The sequence below is a fragment of the Anas platyrhynchos genome, chromosome 11 (assembly GCF_047663525.1).
Source record: "Anas platyrhynchos isolate ZD024472 breed Pekin duck chromosome 11, IASCAAS_PekinDuck_T2T, whole genome shotgun sequence".
NCBI classification, from domain to species: Eukaryota; Metazoa; Chordata; class Aves; order Anseriformes; family Anatidae; genus Anas; species Anas platyrhynchos.
In genome coordinates this window covers 5833873-5844538 of record NC_092597.1, presented here as the reverse complement: position 1 = coordinate 5844538, position 10666 = coordinate 5833873, and the positions used below count along the sequence as shown (strand labels likewise).

The 10666-nt window shown below is 50.4% G+C and overlaps 1 long non-coding RNA gene across 3 annotated transcripts; it reads left to right on the top strand.

The window, feature by feature from the left end:
- The first annotated feature begins 4662 nt into the window (after positions 1 to 4662).
- LOC106019127 (uncharacterized) lies at positions 4663 to 10282 on the top strand. 3 transcript variants are annotated; one of them, XR_011812079.1, is made up of 5 exons: positions 4663 to 4999; positions 6299 to 6393; positions 7374 to 7501; positions 8909 to 9297; positions 9795 to 10282. It is a non-coding gene; the product is annotated as an uncharacterized lncRNA (long non-coding RNA). The 3 variants fall into 3 exon arrangements; XR_011812078.1 differs by lacking the exon at positions 8909 to 9297 and having other exon boundaries at positions 6299 to 6388; XR_011812077.1 differs by lacking the exon at positions 8909 to 9297.
- The last annotated feature ends 384 nt before the right edge of the window (positions 10283 to 10666 follow it).

Genomic DNA, 10666 nt, shown 5'->3' with positions numbered 1-10666 from the left:
AAAAAGCAGTTTTGAGTTGAAAAGAAAAAGAGTTCCGACAATGATAATTCTGCAAAGCTGGCGGTGGCATCATGGCACAGAAAATAGGATGCCACTCACCTGTGTTTTATTTTGCGTAAATGATAGATTCTGTTTCAGCTGAATATGGTGTACTGCCATGGTTTGTGGTGGGTGTAAATATTTCCTTTCCATGCACAGTAGTTCAGCTCCAGGTGTTCGTTGTTTTCGGTTGGGGGATGTCGGAGGGGTTGCGGGAGGGAAGGACAAGGGCAGGGTTTGAGCTTTCGGTCAGGAGTTACACTTCCTAGATACGTTTTTATACTCCAAGCATTGCAACGGGGCAACAAAGACGCTCTGAAATGCAGGATGGCTGGATGCCCCGTGGGTCAGCACAGGCTAAACGCCTGCTTTCACTGCACCGTGCGGTGAGAGCTGCGCTGCCTGCGGAGGGGGGGGGCCAAGCGCGACCCCCAGCCCCCGCCTTGTCCTCGGGGGGGGCTTCTCCCGGTGCGTGGAGCCGGTCCCGTGCCGCAGACCCGGCGAGCGGCGGCACCGGGCGGCACCGGGCGCTGCCACCCCGCGCCCCCCGCTCGGCCTCACCGCCCCCCGCCCCGCCCCGCCAGGTCCCGCCCCCTCCCGCGCAGCTCCGCGCCCCCCCGCGGCCGCCGCCCGCCCGCGCCAGCCGCCGCCGCGCAGGGGGCGCCCGAGACAATCAGCGGGGGGCGAGGGGCGAGGGGCGGGGGGGGCCCGCACAGCCCCGGGAGGTCCCGCTCCGAGCCCCCTCCGCAGCTCAGCCGCTAGGAAGCAGCCGTGGCTCAGGCGTCGCACCTGCATTTCACAGCGCTGGCTGCGCCCCGGCGCGGTTGGCCGCTGGGATCTCCTCAACCTCTCTCCTAGTCAAGCGCTTCTTCTTCTGTATTTTTGTGTGTAGCGACAAGTGTGGTGCGCTAGGCATTATCCTGCTTTGTTTCTGAGTATCTCCTGTACTGCGTTACGGTTTCCTTCCGTTACTTTTTTTAAGCTTTGCTACTGTTCTCACTTTATGCCGTGCAATATCATCTGCTGTGTTTGCTAAGCAAAAAAAAAAAGAAAAAAAAAAAAAAAAAAAAAGGAAAAAGAAAAAAAAAAAAGAAAAAAGCAAGTGATGATGTCATCATGCTTTTCAGTGTTAAAATGTTTCAGCGTTTATGTAGTCACAAAAATGTAGTAAATAAAAGGTTGGATTTTCCAGCACTTTAAATTTAGCCATCTCTTGCCTCCTTTTGTGTCTCCTTGTGCCGGCACCGGGCAGCACCCGAGCACAGCGGTGCTCACGGTGCCACTGGGGGGGGCACCCATGGCGGGGACAGCCCCCCGAGCACCCATCCCCTGCGTCTCTCTAATTGAGGTAAAAAAAAAAAATGAAGAAAATAAGCGAAGCATCTAATCTCATTTTCCTTTATACTGTCTTAGGGTATGGATGTCACCAGACTAATTCACCGAGGTGTTTCCTTTCGTGTGATGGAGTCCGCCTCAGGCCCGCAGGATCAATATTTAATTGTTCGAAGGGATATTGTGTTCCTTTCCTGTCACTGTTGTTAGTGCCTCCGCTCCCTGTAATCCCACGGGGTCTTTTCCCAGGGATATGATCGCAGAGATTGCCCATCGGGAGGCAGCCCCGCCGCGAGGGATCCAGCAGTGCATTGAGCCCCCTCCTCCTCAACCCCTAATGAAGTGCAGAGTGCCACAAAATTTAACAGCTTTTTGTGGAAATCAGGGTCGCGGCACTGAGAGAAGGATTCAAACTTCATTCTCATCCCATAAATCATGGCATCAGCTGCCTGCATGGGGATGGATGGTCCGCAGGCTGCTGACAGAGCTTTCCCTCTGGAACCCCCTGCATGGCCCTGCCATGTGCCTTCGCTGCACCACCACGCTGAGGGGGGCATGGGGTGCCTCTGGTCGGGCCTCACACCACCAGCAGGCCCCATCCAGGGCAAGCACAAGCGTGCAGGGGAGATGGGCAGGCCCCCTCCCCAAATCAGAGGCGCCTCCCCACCAGAAGCCATCCCGAGGGACCTGTTCAGCAGCCCCAGCGCGCCTTGGGGCCGAGGCCTTGCCCCACGTTTCCTTCTCTCAGGAGTCATTTTGGTCATTCGTTGCCCTGACCCCATGCACTGAGGGGGCCCTGGGGTGTCCGTGACCCAGCTCCCAGCAGCTGCGGCCCCCTGCCTCAGGTTGCCCCGGGGCAATAAAGGCTGCCCCAGCCCACCCGGCTCCCCTCAGCTGGGGCCTGTGCCTGGTGAGCGGGGTTGGGTGTGTTCTGGGGAGAGCAGGGGCTTGTTTAGGGGCAGCTCTGAGCAGCACTGAAGCTTTTCTCACCCCAGGCAAACACAGGGGTTGAACAGAAAGCTCAGCGCGTGCCAGAAGCCCCAAATCCTGCATAGTTCTGCATAGTGTGACTCCTGCCTACCATGCACAGCACAGCAGGCTTGGGTAAAAGGCACCAAAGCATCTTCCTGTCAGCTCCTCTTGACAGAGGGTAGGGACTGAAGGGCACACTGAGGGCTGGTGGCAGGAGCTGTGAGGGGAGAAATGGTCACGGGAGCACTGCATTCACTGCAAGCACCCTGGTGATGCAGGGACAAGGCCAGCAAATTACTCAAATTACTTGAATCTCCCCAGTGGTGCGCAGAGATTCAATCTTGGTATGGCATTAAATCAAGTCAGTGACACAGATCAAAGGATGCTGCTTTAATCGCCCAGTTAGGCCTCAGACATCATTAGTTACTCATTATGATGTGTTGATGCTGGCACTCTCCGTAACAGTTATGTACGCTCGCTACCAGACATTTTTCTCATCAAATGGGATGTCAATACCTTAACATCTTAATGAGTTACAGTCAATATCCGTTGCAATAAAGCCTGTGTTTTCTCATGATTTCGTCTACCCTTAGGGTTTTGATTAAAATGGCAGCTTTTTCCAGGTAATTGATTGAGGAATTATGGAAATTCCGTGTAGGAATGAGCACACGTTGCTGCTCAGGCTCCAAAAACCTTACACTGTCTCCAAGCAGCCAGTGCTTCAGAGATGGTAAAGGAGTTTGCTCTTTTAGTATAGGTCTGGATATGGTTGCTTTATTCTTTCCCAATCACTTATCAAACAATTTCACTAGCAAAGAAAGTAATTAAAATATCCAAAGGTGCGCTGGGAACTGCTCCAAGCAGGTCACTGGTTTGCAAAGGTCTATGGGTCGAGAGTAAGTGCTGCCGTCGGGTGAGTGCTAGTTCAGAGGGACATGCAGAAAACCAAGGTTTCCTGATTTACTGCATTGGCAGAATGCTAAATTGTTTGCAGAAATGTGAGAGCAGCCAGACCAAGCTGCTGGTACCAGTACTCCTTCAGGTTCAGCAATGCTGATAACACCATGTGAACCGAAGGGCTCCAACCAGCTGAGCAAGGACAAGCCTCGGCTGGAGGCAAACCTCCTGTGCCAGCAGCCCTGCGCTGTGACCTGGCTCCTTATAAATGTGTTATCAAAACAAGCTGTTTCAGTGATTCCCCTCTAAGCAAACTTCAGTGACATTTGTGACACTTCTCATAACAGACCCAGGGCTGGAGGATGGGGCTCGAAAGCCACATTCAAATTGCTTTTCATTCCAAAAAGCTCCTTTACATGGGAAAGGATAGCAGAGGTTTCCTGTCTCTAACCCAAATCCTGGGTTAGACATTTCTGTGCTGTTTATGGCAGTGTAAGACTGGCTGTTGGATTCACATGAGTAAGAGAAAAACTGTCATATTCTTAGCAGTCACTGGAAATAGCAAACGAGTTGGGATTCATGTTGGAAAATGCCAGCTGCTTCCTCCGGAGCTCGGCAGCCCTGCGGTGGGGACACGGCTGGGCCTGGCTGGGGCACGGAGCTGGCTGTGCTGCTGGGGGCTCGGGAAAGGGTCCAAGCTCCTCCGATTCAGACATGGAACCTTTTGCAATGTGTTTACATCTCTCATTGTGAGTATATATTCTATTTAAAGGTATTTTTAAAGAATATAAAGTGTAAGCCTGGCTGAAGAGTGATCCTACAACACGCAGGACTGAGCCCACCCCCTGGTCCATTCCCAGAGCTGCCCCACTCCGTGGATCCCTGTGGGATGCTTGCAGGAACACCTGCCTTCAGGCTGACGGGACTGCCTGCCCCCTGCTTCATCAGAAGCCTCACAAAACAAGCCTGGTCCTAAAGCCCTGAGCACTAGAAGTGCACAGCTGAGAGCTGCAACCTTCACTTGGGAGGGTTGCAGGCAACCCCTGAGCTGCCAGAACCACGAGGCACATCGGACACAGAATTTACCAGCTGCAATTATTCTTCTGTGACAAGTCAGTGCCTTGAGTTTCGAGGGTCTCACTGGCCTGGGACTGGCGGTACTTTCCCAAGCCCCTGGGTTTGTGCCTGCCCACCTGCGGGGCAGGTGGCTATGAGCGGGGGGCTTTGCGTCAGGCTGTGCCCCAGCTCCATCTGCTGCTGCGGGAGGCCAGGCAATTAGCTCCCAGCTGCGTGTCACTCACGGCAACCAACAGAGCTGGTATGTTCCCTATTATCCCTTTAATTAGGGGATGTGCGGTGTTAATAGTAATGCATTATATATTAATTGAAAAGGGTTGTTTCAATCTCAGGCTTGCTGTGTAGAGTCATCAGTATGAGCATATGCATTAAAAACAGATTTAAAATCCCTACAGAGTTATACAGCCCTGTTTTTTGTTTTTGTTTTTTGTTTGTTTGTTTGTTTTTCAAATCACTTGACCTTAGAAGTGCTTTAGATTGTTCCTTTCTTAATTTCATGTAGTTTTTGCATTGCACCTCACTTGGCAAACACTGACTTGCGGGAAGGCACCTGCAGCAGGGGACAGAAGCAAGACCGCGGCGTCTGGGTGTCGGTGCTGGCTCACAAGGAAGCGAATGGCAGTGCCTGAGGTGCTGGAGGGGACCCACAGCCATCACCCAGGGATGTGTTCCTTCAGGCCAGGCAAGTGTGCTCACATCTGTGCTCCTCTGCTGCCCTCCTGTTGGCAGGAGGTGCCCTTCCTCAAGCTCAGCATTCGTTTGGGAGCCACATCTTGCAAGAGAAATGCTCCTGGCTCAAATCAATCTACATAGGTCAGCAGTTAGCTCCTTCCCACGTGGGTGCACCCATCCCCATGTCTGCAGTTCACAGCCTGGTATAACAACAACAAAAAAAAAAAAACATTGCTGGTTCTGGTTCCTGTGAATAAATACACAGCTGCAATCTGCAGCACCTCCTCGCTCCCGCTGGGCTGCCTGCAAACAGCAATCAGACCCCTAGGAAAGAGAGCAGGGGGGTCACAGCCAGGGGCTTGCTGTGGGTGTCCTGGCAGCTCCAGCCCAGAAATGCCATGGGGCTGGGAGTGGGCACAGCGCTGCTCCCAGCCCTGCCACCGGGCCTGGGGCTGGCTCAGCACGGAGCAGCTTCACCTCCACCTGCTGCAGCCACGCAGCATGCTCAGCACCAAACCACCTGGCCTCCAGCTGCGTTTCTGGGGTCAGCAGTGGATTAAAACAGAAGTCCTTGTCACTAGAGGGTGAGCGATGGGGAACCTGGGGTGTTCTCCCAGCTGCAGGGTGTATGGCAGTGTGGTGTTGCGTCCTTCTCATGCGCTATTCCAGCAAGGCGCTCAAGGATGTGCTTAATTAAATTGTGTAAAAAGTTTCTAGGGCTTGAAAGCATGCAGCTAAATGTTGTGCTCAGGACTTAATATTAATGCCTCAGTTTCCCTTCTCTGATACAGGGAAAGAAATATTTCCCTCCCATACAGAGTGCTGACAAGCTTAATTCAATCTTACTTGTAAAGTGCATTGTGGGCCTTAGGGAGAAGGTGCCATAAAAATCACCGAATATTTTCCTGCTCTCCCTGGCAAAACAGCACTTAGCTTTATGTATTATCCTGCTGGTGATACATCTCCCTCTGGCTGACAGCAGGAGCAATTAATGTATATAAAACAAAGGGACTGTTTAGAAGGCTTGTGCTCTAAATAATCTGCTAACACCCGATGACAAATTGAAATCTGAAAAGATGGAGAAGTCAGTGTTTTCAAGGGGTTTTACTGCAAAAATGTGCACACACGTGGCCTGGGAGCAGCAACGTGAAAAGGGCTGTTTCTCAGACAACATATTTTCTGTATTCCTCATTCTACTTTATGGCCTTTGCTATTCATTTTTCAGTTTTACTGATGTTTTATAAGTTAGAAAACAGTGCTTTAACACTGTTCTCCTATTTCTTTTTTTTTTTTTGATTGGATTGAAAAGAAGTTGAAATCCACCTCAGAGGCAGCCAAAAGCGAGTGAAGTCGATGGAGCTGCTGCCAAAAAAGAGGCCTGCGACTGAAGCCAGCATGGGTGAGGTTAGGATAGTGTTTATTTTTGGAAAATCCAAATTATAATTAAGAACAACCCTCTAATTCTGATTCTGCATTTATACATGTTGAAAATACTCTGCAGGGGAGTATTTGATGCAACGCACAGCCACTGGCAGCAGTGCAGCTGACACCGATACTCTAAATACTTCTAATGCTCTCTTTTCATGCACGGAAATATAAGTATACTTCACTGCCTACTCCTTAGCCAAAAGCGAGTGGAAAGGTGTTTCTTCAAACTATCCCACTAGAAGGGAAATCATGCAAGTGTGTCATAGGAAAAAACACAAATGACTGAAAATATGCAGCCTTTCACCAGCAGTTCCAGTAAGTCCTCACATCCTTTCCTTCCTGCCTGTGTTTTTACACACAACGTTCTGACAGAGCTCAATAGTTTTTCTTATGTTTTGTCTTTTTTCAATGACAAATGATGCTTAAAATACCACAGAGTAAGCATCAGTCATAGCTACTCACTTGGCACTTGTAATGCTTGCTGTGTGTTTCATTTGTGATTTATGGTGATGAAAATGAGTTTTAAATTTCCTGAATAGCTGACAAGGTAATGATAGCAAGTCATCAATGAGTTTTGTTTGTTTTTTAAAGTATGGGCATCAGCCACCTCCCTTTTCTGTTTGTGTACGTGTTTGCCCAGCCTTTCCAGGGCACAATATTTTGTCTCTGATGCCTGCTGCAAGTGGCACAATAAATCCTGAAACCCAAAGTCTCCCAGCACGTAAACCCTGCTTGTCTCCCTACATAAACAGCCAGTGTTGCGTGTTGGCAGCCCTCCCCTCTGGGCTTCAGCTCCTCGAAGGTCTCGGGGAAGGACCCTGTGCAGGGGGCCGGGGTCACCTGTCCTGGGGCTGTCCTGGGGGACCTGAGCGTGCCCACCGCCCGTGTGGCCACAGGTTGGGGCAGCTGCCAGCCAAAGCGGCTTCCACTGCCTCATTGTGCTTCTCTTGGTGTAGCTTCCTCCTGTGCTAGGTGGGCATTCGCTTTCTGTTCCCTCCACCCTCTTGTTCTCCAATCTAAGCCTGGATTCATGGCAGCGGAGACAGCCCGTGGCCTGGGACATCCACGCTGCTGCTGTGCAGAGGTGAGTGCTGTTACCTCAGATGGAAGGGGGGAAGAAACACAGGGTCGCCAGCTGGGACCGCGAGCCTACGTTGTCCTCGAGGTGGGGCGTCTGTCTCCACCCGCAGCGCCAGCTGTTTTCTGCTTGGTTCCTTCACCTCCCCTTTGCCTGCTTTTCCCTTGGAGCTACACTACTGGAAACATATCCCCCACCTCAGAGAAGCGCAGGGGAGCCTCTGGGCTTTCTGTTTAGCACAGGCTGCAGTTTCTTCACATGCTGCAGCAGCTCAGATGTTTTGTGAACAAATTCTGGGTTAGGGCTTGGCTGGGCAATGCGTGTATAAGGCATTGATTGACACCTGTGGTACTTCTGCTTCTTGAGTAATGATGCAAAAAAAGCCCATGCTTCGGTTCAGATGTCACCCGTGAATCTTTCCCGTAGCACTGGGGATGAAGGCAGGTGTGCCCACGAGGTTGGGCAGCTCCGGTTTGCGTGAGCAGTGCTGCCTAACCCTGCTGAAGCCCTGAAAGCGCCGGGGAGCCCGTGTGGTCCGAGAGCTCAGAGCTGCTGCCAGGTGCAGCTCAGGGGCACCTCTCGTGTAGCTGGAGGCGGCTGTTATGGGAGAGCTGCGGAGGGGAAGGGAGATGCCAGCGGCCGCTGGGTGCGAGACGAGTGGCCAAGGGGGAGGCCCCACAGGGTGCTGGGTGCCTGGCGCTGGGGCAGGGCCCTGTGTCCTGCCTCATAAATGTGAGAGGGGTAAACCCAGAAGTCTAACAGCAACCAGGGGATTAAGATTCAGCAATAGACCAGAGCCGGGGAGAACAGGGACTCTGCACCACTTGCGCCTTCACAAGTCGAGGCTGTGCTGGGGTGGCACTGCCCTGAGCTGGGGCAGTCCCAGCGATGCTGGAGCACACAGCAGCCTCCAGGGACAGCCCAGTGCCTGTATCCTCTCCCCAGCTCCCCCTCCGTCCCTCTCACAAGGGATGCACCTCTTTGTTTAAAGGGAAAGAAAAAAGACTGCAAGTCTTGAGGTGATGTGTTTCATTTGCCCAGTGAAAAGCTGAAAGCAGCGGGGATGCAGGGCGACCGACTCGGTGCAGCAGCTGAGGAAGGGCTTTAAATGTAGCCCGTGTTTGGGGGGGCTTCACTGCTGAGAGCCCGTGATGGCTTGCTATCGGCTCCAGGAAGTGGAAAAAAGTCCCGGTGACAGCAAACAAACAGGGGCAAAGCCCTCCCCTTTTCTTAAAGATCTTCAGATCAAGGCCATGGACTGGTAGCATGTTTGTGACTAGGGCCCTGCTTTCTGCAACGTGAGCCCTGTGTGCAAATCCCACATGGAGCAGATGCCAAAACTGCAGCACTTATTTGACACTTCAGTTAAGATGGAAAACAAACGTGTTCTGTACTTATCTTTTCTCTTTTAAGCAAAACCAATCAACTTCGGAACAAGGGCTTTGGTTGCTGCATGTCTGACGTCACCTGTACATCGATGTGACTCTGCAGAGCGTGGTGGGGTCACTGCTGACCTGCCCTGATGTCAGCGGGAGAACAATCAGGCTCTGTGCTGGTGAGGCAGCAAAGCTGCTTATGTTTTGTGCAAAGAAAGAAACTCAGTTAAGCAACTTAAAGGGGAAATAAGTTAACCAAGAAATTCAGAAGGAGCCAAAAGCAATATAAGCAAAGATAGTGCAACAATGTTCCAACTGTCCTGCCAGTTAAAAAATAAATGAATAGCTGAATTAAATAAACATTGACTTCACTATGAATACATACCATGATCTCTTTTATTTTCAAGTTGTAATTGACATCCAAAGGTAAGCAATTTAAGAACTTACTGCAAGTCTTTTTTCAGTGTACATGCTGTACTTTATTGCCTTTGAGATCCTTGCGTGAATGTCAATTTTCCTTCCACTTCAAATAATGTTATGCAACATGAGAATAAATCAACTAAGGATTGCAATTACAGTTTAACTAGTGTAAAAGGAGCAAAGAAAGCACTACCAAATACAGCCCAAGCTGAAATCCTAGCTCCTTCTGTATGAAGGGGAGTTGACCTTTGTACGTGGGCCGTAGATTTCACCATTGATGACATTTGCCAGGCACAGATGTATTTTTTACCCCACAAAGTAGAATCAAGCCTTTCAGTGTCCAGCTTTTCATGCCTCCCCCCCACCCCTTTTTTTGCTGTAGGTGCTATTATACTCTCCATTTCCAGAGACTGTTAGACTCCTGAGAAGATTACTGTAAACCAAAATAAGTTAAGTTTGCAAACATTACGCTTGGGGTGATGTGGGCTTGCTCTTTGTCACAGGAAGTCCAGGACACAGAGAATGCAGCTGGGAACTGACGCGAGCAACCCTGCCAAGGAGCAAGCTAAACCACGGGCTATACAGCTACAGGAAAGCAGATAATGAGTGGAACTGGGGGGAATCTATAAAAGGAAAAAAAAAAAATCCCCAAATTGGGAACCAGTGAAACCTAATTGTGAGTAATTTTCATATGTCTATACTGAAAAACAGGTCCTGATGACTCTGTGTGCAACCCTTTCTGTTTGAAGCCATTTCTATTCAGTCTGTACTATTAACACAGGCTATGTCACTGAATGGCCATGAATATATTACAAGGACTCTAGCTAATAACTACACACCTACCACTTTTAGAACCAGGCCACGGCAGTTTTGCAATAGCTCTGGCATTTACCTAATAAACCCCAACTCACTGTCTACTTTGGTAAATAATATGCAGCCTCTCTTGTAAACCACGCGTGTGGTACATTAAATACTGCTCTGCATTTAACAACCTGCTACTTTCCTGTCCTACTCTCTCGTAAGCCTAATAGGAGCTGTGGTATTAATTTAGCCTGGGTGGAACTGTAGGCTGGACTTGTTGTTCCAGCAAGGTAATTGCTTCACTATGTAAAGGACTTCTGCTTTTCATTTACAATGCACATAGGAAGTCATCTGTAATTTCAATATCCTCCCCAGTGTAGCTGAAGCAATTCTTATGCTGTGAATGTGCTCACTGCGTCAGTTCCCTGACAGGTGGAGCAGCTCTATGGGCACGGTGAGGTGTACCACCTTTAGGTGGCATTTTAAAGGGATGCTGGCTCTGCTCCACCTGTGCACATCAGGCTGTCCTGTTACGGATCTGATGGAGGATGCGTCCAGCAGCAAGCCTCCATCC